This window comes from Euprymna scolopes, chromosome 1, assembly GCF_053919585.1.
Source record: "Euprymna scolopes isolate OS-2025 chromosome 1, ASM5391958v1, whole genome shotgun sequence".
Classification (NCBI taxonomy): domain Eukaryota; kingdom Metazoa; phylum Mollusca; class Cephalopoda; order Sepiida; family Sepiolidae; genus Euprymna; species Euprymna scolopes.
This window is the reverse complement of record NC_136482.1, coordinates 96592165-96604319: the sequence shown is the minus strand read 5'-3', so window position 1 is coordinate 96604319 and position 12155 is coordinate 96592165. Positions and strand designations below refer to the sequence as shown.

The following is a 12155-nucleotide window of genomic DNA, read 5'->3' as shown; positions in this document are numbered from 1 at the left end:
GTACTAATTTTGACAATAATTTTTCATCATTTAAACTCACCATATCGCACACCTTACTAAAATAATAACTTTGATATATTGTCTAGGCTGATTATTTCATTACACACACACATCAATCAACTCACATTTCATCATTTTTCATAATTCTTGGATATATTACTAATTTCAATAATATTTTTTTATAATTTAAACCAACATTGTACTAAAATAATAACTTTGATGCATTTGCTGGACTGATTATTTCATCTTTTTTCATAATTCTTGGGTATGTTATTAATTTCGATAATAAATTTTCATAATTTATACCCACATTACCGGCCCCTCCGTAATAAAATAATAACTTTGAAATATTGTGTCGCCTTATTATTTTATTACAAACACACTAATGCATGAAATCACATTTAATCATTTTTCATAATGTTACTTATTTCGATTATCATTTTTCATAATTCTTGGATATGTTACTTATTTCGATTATCATTTTTCATAATTTTAACAATCATTTTCGCCCTTCCCTCTTTACTAAATAATAACTTTGATATATTGTCGAGGCTGATTATTTCCTTACAAACACACCAATCAATTAACTAATATTTCATCATTTTTTCGTAATTCTTGGATATGTTACTAATTCTGACAATTTTTCATAATTTAAGACCTCCGTATCTCCTTCCCCATTACTTATATAATAACTTTGATATATTGTCTAGGCTGATTATTTTATTATAAACATACCAATCAATTAAATCACATTTCGTCATTTTTCGTAATTCTTGGATATGTTACTAATTTCGACAATAATTTTTTTATAATTTAAACAATCCTCGTCGCCCTCTCTTACTAAAAAATTACTTTGATATATTGTCTGGAATGATTATTTCATTTCAAACACACTAATCAATTAACTGCCATTTCGTCATTTTTCATAATTCTTGGATATGTTACTCATGTCGACAATCATTTTTCATCATTTTAACCCACATCATCGCCCTGCTTACTAAAATAATAACTTTGATATATTGTCTGGTCTGATTATTTCATTTCATACAGACTAATGAATTAAATAACATATCAATTTTCATAATTCTTGGATATGTTACTAATTTCGACAATTATTTTTCATAATTTAAACCATCCTTATCGCCTTCTCTTACTAACATAATTACTTTGATATATTTCCTGTGCTGATTATTTTATTATAAACACCCAATCGATTAACTCACATTTAATCTTTGTTCATAATCCTGGATATGTTACTAATTTTGACAATTTTATAATTAAAAACTCACATTATGCCTTTCCCTCCTACTTATATAATATATTTGATATATTGTCTGGGCTTATTATATCATTACAAACACACCAACCAAGTAACTGACATTTAATCATTTTTCATAATTCTTGGATATGTTACTAATTTCGACAATAATTTTCATAACTTTAACCAACTATGTTGCTCCCCCTTACTTAAATAATAACTGATATATTGCCTGAGCTGATTATTTCATTACAAACAAATCAATCAATTCTGGGTATTCTCATAGTATATATGTTTCACCTATCTTATCCAATCCCAGGTGACGCCGCATATTTTGCTAATATATATCGTTCACCTATCTCATTCGATCCCGGGTGATGCTGGGTATTTTGCTACTATATGTTTTCCACCTATCTCATTCAATACTGGGTGACGCTTTCTGATAGTACATATTTGCACATCTCATTCAATCCCGGGACTGACTCCATGTCCGCCACCCCACTTGAAAATATGCATTAAATAATGTAATGTCTAAATAGTAAACTGTTTCAGCCATTTATGGACCGACTTTATATCCTAAACCCACTGCTAAAAATATACATGAAATAATGTAATGTCTAAATAGTAAACTATTTCAGCCATTTCTGGAACTGACTTATAATCCCTACCCCACTGTTGAAAATATACATGAAATAAAGTAATATTTTAATCATAAACTGTTTCAGCAGTAATGTATAAATCGTAAACTTTTTCATCCATTTCCACGACCGACTTCTTATCTCCTATCCTACTGTTAAAAATATACATTAAATAAAGTAATATCCAAAACGTAAATGGTTGCAGCTATTTCCGGAACCGACTTCATATTTCCCACCCCAATGTTAAAAATATACATTAAATAAAGTAATGTATAATGCGTTAACGGTTTCACCCATTTTCGGGACTGATTTAATATCCCTCACCCCACTGTTAAAAATATACATGAAATAAAGTAATGTTTAAATCGTAAATGGTTTGAGTAATTTCCGGGACTCACTTCATATCCCGTAACCCACTGCTTAAAATATACTTGAAATAAAGTAATGTTTAAACCATAAACGGTTTCAGCAGCTTTTCAAAAGTAATACATAAAAACATTAATATGGTTAGATGTTAGGCAACCATTGCTTCAACATGAATTTCTGAGTGTAGTATCAGTTTCAGCATTCCAGTGACTTAAATCAAGACCGTCTTAAAAGACAAGATGGCCGGTGGGCAAAAATAATTTAATCTGCTGACGTCATCACGGATAGTCCATTAGTTGCTTGACACCGGTAAACACCGGTAGCAAATCGTGGATATCTCCATTCAGCAAAGTAAGTTTTAACGTGCTCCCCCCTGTATTTAACACGATGTAACTATAATTTAATTCAATATTATCATCCTAAGTTTTTTACCATTCAAAAGAAGAAGCTTCAAATAAATTGCTAATATTAAAAAAAATTTTTTACAGCATACAAAACTAATGAAAATGCGAGACAACATCGACTCTTTAAAACACGTTCTTTTGAAGAGACGATTTTTTTAAGCTGTTGACACACGTTTTAAAAATCTAGCAAAAATTAATTTTCCTGAAATTTATCAATACTTAAAAATAAATTATGCCGGCTGATAAAATTTTAAAACTTTTTTTAAAGCTAGAAAGATAAAATTTAAAAGTACTTATTTATATGTATATATATATATATATATATATGAAACTAAACTAAAAAAACCCGCGTTCACTCGTGGTCTTACAATTCATTTCGGGTTTGTATTACTGTACACATAGATTCGAAAAAGTTGTCAAAAAACAAATATATGACAAATAAATGTTATCAAAGGCAAGATAAGTTACTTTTCTACCAAAACTGGATATATTTTTTGTGTTTTTATTCAATGTAACATATTTATTCAGCTCAAAAAACAAGGTGTTATAAATAAAAAACTAGAAAAAATACTATTAAAAACCCGCCGAATATATGTCAAGCTATGTCACGGTAACATATATTGAGCGAGTTTTTAACAGTTTTTTATTTATAACACCTTTTCCCAAACTGAATGTGTTAAAAAGGGAGTCAGACGCCATCTTGAATTTTCCAATACATCGGTAAACACTGTATGGTTTTCGAGCTGAATAAACATGTTACATTGAATAAAAATACGAAAAATATATCCAGTTTGGTAGAAAAGTAACTTATCTTGCCTTTGATAACATTTATTTGTTATATATTTGTTTTTTGACAACTTTTTCGAGTCTATGTTTACAGTAATACACACCCACGTATTTTAACAAACTGAAAATATGGATATAAAAAAATGATTTTGCATGTTATTTTTGTTATGTGGTGAAATAATCTTAAATAAGAAACATGATTTTTTCTTTAGGTTAATTATTTTTTTACTGTGCAATATTTCATGAATTTATTAAAAATATTGTTTTTGATTTTGAAAAAATATTGTGGTTCATTTGCATTTAAAAATATTGTGGTTCATTTTGATTAAAAAATATTGATTTTGATTTAAAAAAAAAAATATTGTTCATTTTGATTAAAAAATATTCATTTTGATTTAAAAAAAATATTGTTCATTTTGATTAAAAAATATTCATTTTGATTTAAAAAAATTCATTTTGATTTAAAAAAAATTCATTTTGATTTAAAAAATATTGTTCATTTGATTAAAAAAATAGTTTAATTTTAATATTTCAAATGTTTTGCTTGTGTTCTGCTTCAAATATTCATAATCTTGCTTGCATAATTTTCATTTAATTATATTAAATAAACTTCAAGTTTACTACAAATCAATCGTGTTCCTTCACTTTTTTAAAATGTAATTTATAAGTAATTAAAGAACGCATTCTAATCTTTAAAATCTATAATACAACGAAATATTCAATTGCTTATAATACTTAAACAAACAACTTGTGTTTTATTATTTTTTTATTATTAATATTAGATGAGTTTCAGTATAAATCATTGTGTTCTTTATTTCAATCCAATTTTGAAGTTTTATAACGCTGTCTGTAAAAATTACTGTTCATTATTGATAGTCTAAGAATTCCGCATATCTTGCTTGTTGGGACCTCGGCGATGACGTCATTTTTTCAGCTGGCCGGCCATCTTTATAACGAAGGCCACGCTTAAATCCCCTCTTTTTTGGTCTTGGTTAATGGAGAAGAAATCCTTCATTACTGATACAATTTTAATTTTTGTTATCGGCCAGAGTGCCCCCTTTGAGGAGCTGGTATCCCCCTAAATTTTTAACCGATCTCATGTCCAATTCCGCCCTTGTGGGGAGGCAAGTAAACAAAAAATAAATAAATAAATAATCAGAACGGACATTTTCCAGGGCATTTTATAATTAATCAGAAGTGACATTTCCAGGGCATTTTGTAATTAAATCAGAAATAACTTTTTCCAGTTACTTTTTTAATATTAAAAGTTTGTTACATTAAACATAGTACCTATTCATAATGCCTCCCCATGGGGCAGATTTAGACACCAAGGTCGTTTTTTAACGTGGAGCAAAAATTGTCTTAGTCATAAAGGATTTCTCTTCCACTGAGAGAGAAGAAATTGAAATGTAGCACCTGAAGAACAGATACTACACTTTGATCTTAGCCAAAAAGCCAAGAAAGACAAATCATTTTTATTAGCTTTCCCTCCACAGCGACACCAATTTTTTTTAATTATTTCAACTTTTCAAGGGTGATAAAGGTTTATTTGGAATATTCCACTTTCCTTTTTCAGGGATGCACAGCATGATAACGGACGGACCGATAAGCGTAATAATATAATGATATTTTTATGTTTTTCTTAATTCGTTCTTGAATAAAAATTAAAGAACGCATTTTGTTTACACTGTGATGCTGCTGCTACTGCGACTAATATTAACTTCATTTGTCCAAATTCGAGAATTAGAAACATTTTTTTTGGGGGGGGGGGGTAGGTCCTTTTAAATTATTATCAATTACCACGATCCTACTCAACATACAATAATACTTTTAATTGATAAAGATAGTAAAAAGATTGATTTACTCACTAGTGGGTGTCCGAAGAAATTTTTTTTCAAAATGTTCAATACTCGTCATATTAAAGTCTTATTTTTAACACAAAAAAAAAAAAAAAAAAAAAAAAAAAAAGAAATGGTCAAAAATATTTCAGACACTTGACAGTATTAAGATTAACACCTCTTCTGATTTTTTCCCCAAATTTCATGACAAAATTCTTCATACGATCACGGTACGGGCCTTTAGAAATTAGGGAGAGTCATTACAAAACCTTACCGAAAACGCCATTTTATGACGTTCACATTTTTATCACTTTATTTGCTTAAAACTCTTAAAATATATAATGCATATTCATATTTATTAATTCATTTGAAAGTATATTCATTTCCGAACAAAACAGTAGTAATTTGAAGACTTGAATTGCTTTCGTTTAAAAAATATGGCTATTTTAGTAGAACTACCTTGAAATCTGATTATCCAAAGCGTTTTTTCTGTCCGTGTGTATTACTAATTATCATATGAAGGATCTACATACCCACGTTTTAAACTTTCAGTCCTCTCTTCCCTCTGTTCAGACATCTTACTTGGACATGACATTCTCAAACTACATTCCAAAGTAGAAATACCCTTCGGAGGTCATAGAGATCCCTTCACCATATGCGCCGTAATGGCATCCCATCTTATTTCCCCACCATTATTTGAACACCTGCTTGCAAGCCCATTGCTACAAAATCCAGAAGACACTCACCGATCAATCAACAGTTTATTCAAGCTGAAATTCAAAATCTCCTAAAAGACGGTGTTATCGAACCTTCTCGCTCTCCCTGGAGAGCACAGGTACTAGTAACCACTAACGACCGACACAAGAAGTGCCTTGTCATTGATTACAGCCAGACCATCAATCGGTTCACTTACCTTGATGCTTACCCTTTACCAAGAATTGTCCACAAAATTGTTCGTTATTCCGTCTTTACTACCCTTGACTTACGGAATGCGTATCATTAGATACGGATACTAGAAGAGGAGAAGAAATTCACAGCCTTCAAAGCTTGTGGGAACCTATACCAATTCTGCTGTATTCTATTCGGTGTAACAAACGGCGTATCATGCTTCTAACGGTCTATAGACAACCTAATAAAACAGGGGAAGATCACCAACACTTTTGCATATGTCGATAACATCACTATATGTGGTCGTACTATGAAAGAACACAATGAAAATCTTTATCACTTCTTAGATGTTGCCAGGAAACACAAAATAAGTTTCAACAAGAAAAAAAGCATTATACGAACAGAGAAAATCACTCTCTTAGGGTATGAAGTGTCACTGGAAGTTGTAATGCCAGACCCTGAATGCTTCCGGGCTTTAAGACCTCTACCTCTACCGCAAGATGAGAAATCAAAGCAGCGGGTCATCTGTATGTTTTCATATTATGCTCAATGGATTCCTCGCTTCTCAGACAAAATTCGACGTCTAGCACAAAATAGAGTTTTTCCTCAACCAGAATCCTGCTCAACCAATTTCTCCAACCTCAAAGAAGAACTCGAACACGCTTCCCTTACAACAATCGATCACTGCATACCCCTTACTGTAGAAACCGATGCCTTTGACATTGCTCTGGCTGCCACTCTCAATCACAATGGGCGTCCACTTACTTTCTTTTCTCAATCACTTTCAGTCAGTGAACAACACTACTCTTCTGTTTAAAAAGAAGCACATGCCATCATCGAGGCAGTGCGTAAATGGTGTCACTACTTTACTGGTTTCGCCTTTAAGCTTATTACAGACCAACGTTCCGTGACATTTATGTATGATCTGAAACATTCAAGCAAAATAAAAAATGAGAAGGTGGAACGCTGGAGAATAGAACTATCGGCACTAACATTTGACGTAATCTATCGCCCTGGGAAAGAGAACGCAGCCGCAGACACACTTTCTCGAGCGATTTGCTCCTTAACTAGCTCAACAGGCCTTCGAGACCTACACGTTTCATTGTGTCATCCAGGTATAACACGAATGTCTCATTTTGTACGCCTGCGCAATCTTCCTTATTCCATCGATGATATTTGACAAACTATTAGGAACTGTGCAGTTTGTGCAGAATTAAAACCGAGATTTTTCCATCCCACCAATTTCAAGCTTATCAAAGTGACTCAACCATTCAAACGCTTAAGTGTTGATTTTAAGGGCCCATTGCTATCTAACGGTCGAAATAAATATCTATTCATAATCATCAACGAATATTCGCGCTTCCCCTGTCGAGATATGACCTCACAAACAATCATAAATTGTTTCTGTCAACTATTTTCACTGTTTGGCATGCCTTCTCTCGTTCACTCTGATAGAGGTCCATCATTCCTCTTAACAGAACTAACAGACTTTCTGCATAAGAAGGGAGTAGCAACAAGCCGCACAACTACCACAGGGAAATGGCCAGGTGGAACAAATGAACGGGACCCTATGGAAAACAATATCACTAGCATTGAGGTCGAAAAAGTTGCCAATTTCTCATTGGGAAACAGTTCTACACAATGCCTTAAACTCCATCCGTTCCTTACTGTGTACTGCTATTAATGCTACACCTCACGTGAGGATATTCAAGTTCAACCGTAAATCAACATCTGGCACCTCTCTTCCCTGTTAGCTTTTAAATCCAGGTTTGGTCCTGATGAAACATAACCTATGGTTATCTAAGTACGAGCCATTTGTTGACGAAGTCGAGCTGCTGGAATGCAACCCTCAATATGCCCATGTTAGACTCTAAACTGGAAGAGAGGAAACAGTGTTGCTGCGACAACTTGCCCCAAAACCGTAAGATACACTGGCAGATACTAATGACGGTACTATCTCACAGGAAGCTGAACCTCTACAACCAGATACCTCGTTAGAACTTTGCATATCTGAAGAATCCCAGGAAATTTCATCCGCTGATATAGCACCTGATAAAAACCCATCAGAGCTTATTCATAAGCAACGTGTCCACCCCTACCACCTGAGAAATAGAGATGTGTAAACTTGAGCTTTTGCGTATCATTCTATAACCCCACTCTAAACATTTTCCACCTGGGGTGAATGTCATATTAACATTGTTCATTATTTTGGATGCTTTTAACAATTCTCTTCCGTTTTGTTACAGCCTATATACCTGTACTTCTTGATGAATAAAACCTTGTTCACAGGTTATCATTCACCTTTCGTGTTGTCCTCACTATCTAAGGTACTAGGACTCAATCAAAATGTAACCAAATGACCAAAACTGTCTTCATTCCTCATTTTTGTATGACTTTGGAAAATTTCGCATGAATGTCTGTATGATTTTTCAAGGTGAAGACATTATTTCTCAGGGTCAAATTCCATTCCCCGGCCACTCCACACACCAAAATCTGATCAATCTCGACCTCCCTTTCATCATCTGTTTTAGGATACTGCCACTTCAAGTCAGAATTGCGATCTGTGCGATGTTCGACACAGTAGAACAGTCTGGAATCTCTCTTGGTGATTTTTGTGCCATAACCTCAATCCTCAATTCACAACGTAACACACATTTGACCCACATGTAAAATCTAACTTCCACCTATTCTTCATTGTTTTCGGTCTGAAGCACTTTGAGAGAGTCTTTATTAGCAAGCAAATTCATGAATGCAATAGTTAGACCATTAAAAAGAACACAAAGATTAGTTAATCTCTCACTGTGACTGATTTGCTTGAGTCTGAATAAGGAGAAACCAGAAAGTGGGCAGTTACTATAATAATGTACAAATTTACTGAGAAATTGTCAATTTTTTAAATTTTTTTTGCATTTTTTGGTGGGATTTTCAACGTAAAATTATTTTTCAGATCTATTTATAAGTTCTTGCTGCACAAGTCATTTAAAGATAATTATAAGGGTGAGTGCATGCAAAGAAGGAGATGATTTTAGAATTTTTTTTTTTGACGATTTTAGCCCCAAAATGGCTATTTTAGCAGTTTTTGGAGTGCTAACAACCAAACATGGCTATTTTAGCAGTTTTTGGAGTACTAACCACCAAAAATGACTATTTTTCATAAATTCTTTTTGATTCAGGTTTCCTATCCCAAAATGCATCCAAAATGTGACTGCATTCCTGAATTTGCAGATAAGCCATTTTTTTATTTTTATAACATTTTCACCCTTAACAAGGCACATCGCCACTTTGATGTAGGGGGCTAGTATTAGGGACATAAGCTACAGGGGTATTATGTAGGGAGTTGGGCAGCAAGATGTTGGTTCACATTACACTTGAATTTCTGCATATTAGTACAGTTGGGGAAGCAGGTTCCCAGAAGGGAGTTCCAAAGTCTAGCGGTTCTGGGGAAGAAACTACTGGAGTAGAAGGCTTTCTTACATTTAGGGATCTCTACTGTGAAAGGGTGGGATTTAGCTGCTTGTCGGGTCTGTCGGGGGTATTTATGTCGAGGGGGGTACAAGTGCTTGCAGTTCGTCAGAGCACTCACCGTTAAAGTACTTGTAGAACAGGCAGAGAGATGTAACATTTCGTCGATGGGACAGAGGATGAAGCTTTGATTACAGTTCAGGACCTATTAGGTTAGCGACTTTCTTTTGGACTTTTCGATGAGCGAGAGACTAGTAGCAGATGCACAAGCCCAAATATGACAACAATACTCCATACATGGGCGAATGGTGACCTTATAGAGGCACAGGATACTTTCGGGCGTTAGTAGCTTTCTAGCACAGTAGAGAGGACTTACCTTCTTCGCAGCGGCCCTGGCAATGTTCTCAATGTAATTGTTCCAACTCATGTTTCCTGTGAACGTTAGGCCAAGGAGTTTAAAAGATGTACTTTCAGATAAAGAGTCTTTGGCCATTGCTATTGGTGGTAGAGAAGGTTTCTTGTAGTTATTGAAGGAAACAAGTTTAGTCTTGGCAGCATTGAATGTGACCATCCATTTTTGTCCCCATTCCACTACAGATCGGAGGTCATCCTCTAGTGTTTCTGCCATTTCTTTAGATATGTGTTCATTTGTTTTCCTGTCGTGTCTGTTACAGAGCATATATACCCATCTCACAAACAATTTTGTCAGAGAGGTCATTTATGAATATTAGGAATAATGAGGTCCAAGGATAGACCCCTAAGGCACTCCCACATTTATATCATATTGTTTAGATGTCCGACCGTTGAGGACAACTTGGATTTTTCTATTATCTAAGAAGGATTTAATTATGTTAAGTATTTTTCCAGTGATACCGTATGATCTGATTTTCTTGAGAAAACTTTCATGCCATACCCTGTCAAAAGTCTTCGATATATCTAGAGCTACCACTCTACCCTCCCCTGCTTTGTCCAGTGAATGGTATATACATTCAGAGATTACAGTTAGGATGTCTGCTGTGGAATGGGCCTGCCTAAATCCATATTGTTGGTCGGTCAGAAGTTTAGTATCTGTAAGGTGATGGATCAGAGCCTGGTTAATTATGGACTCAAATACTTTGGCAAAAAGTGGGAGGAGGCTAATGGGGCGGTAATTTACTGGGTCGGTTCTTTCGCCAGAATTCTGGAAATCCGGTACCACAGAAGCAGTTTTCCAGCAGGCAGGAAAGCAAGATTGTTGTAAAGTTTGGAGAGAACTGGAGCTACTTCAGCAGAGCATTTTTTTTAATAGCACAGCCGGAATGAGATCAGGCCCATATGCTTTTGAAGTGTCAAGATTTTTTATGATAGCATGCACCTGAGAAGGGGTGATTTTCAGATCGTCTAGTGTGGCGTCTGTCCGCAAAGGAAAGTCAGGGAGGGGGTGGTTAGCAGAGTTCAGTGTGGAGTTGGAGGCAAACCGACTGGCAAGCATGTTAGCCTTCTCGGTTGCTGAGCAAACAAGCTCATGATTGTTGGATAGTGGGGGAATTGTTGATTGCCCATTATTTACTACACTGTTGTAGATTTTCCAGAAGTTACGGGTTCGTAATTTCAGTGCTTCGGTGTGTTTTTTGGTGGTTTCAGTAAATTCTCTCTTAGCTGTCGCTATTTCTTTCTTACAGTTACTTCTGGCTTCTATATAGTTCTGTCTGTTTGAACTGGATTTATATTGGTTAAATTTGTGGTATGCATGCTCCCTTTGCGTAATGGCAGCTGCATAAGTAGAAGTAAACCATTAGGGAGAGTGGGGCTTGCTATAAAATTTCCGTGCGGGAACATGTGCTTCAATTGCTGTTTTGAACCATTCAGTGGTCTCCTTGGCGCACTGTTCGGCAGGAAGTGAAAAGATATTTCGCCAGAGTTTAGGGCGATTTCAACCATTATCGGTGTGATCGGTGTTCCCGAGTGAGCTGTGGGCATTCATTGCACAATCATCGGGAACTATGGCCAGAAACTGATCTAGAAGTGAAGCGTGTTGTTCTTGCTGGTCTGGGATTGGAAACGTAACCATTTGTGATAAGGAATGAGGTATAGAGAAGCTATGTGTTGTGGTACCAGCTGTGTCTGTGTCTATACATTTCTACCTCTATGGCATGCATTAGCTTATTCTTATCCAGGTAGATACTTACTAGCTACAGTCTGTACTTAGACTTACGGATATCTACATTTACATAGCAATAGTTATCTCTTCCTTAGCTTTGCAATATTAAATACAAAAACTGAACCAATACTCTGTAATGCAAAACACAACTCCCTGAATTTTAAACGAAAGCTGAAGATATCTTCATTAGAAGAGGAAACATACATAATGCCTACAACCTCCATATATTCGCATCTACTGGAAATCTGCCCATATATCTATTTACTTTATTATACATACTGAATACGCCATAGATTATAATTTACTTCCAATTATACCTGTACTGTATTGGACTTCATATCAAAAATGACGTCACTTGTATCTACATTGAAGATA

The 12155-nt window shown here is 34.7% G+C and overlaps 1 protein-coding gene and 1 pseudogene across 6 annotated transcripts in view; both read right to left on the bottom strand.

Moving 5' to 3' along the window:
* Nucleotides 1-12155, bottom strand: part of LOC145254069 (uncharacterized) — a 171876-nt gene that overhangs the window by 50441 nt on the left and 109280 nt on the right. The window lies entirely within an intron of this gene.
* LOC145284421 (U2 spliceosomal RNA) lies at nucleotides 4751-4920 on the bottom strand (annotated as a pseudogene).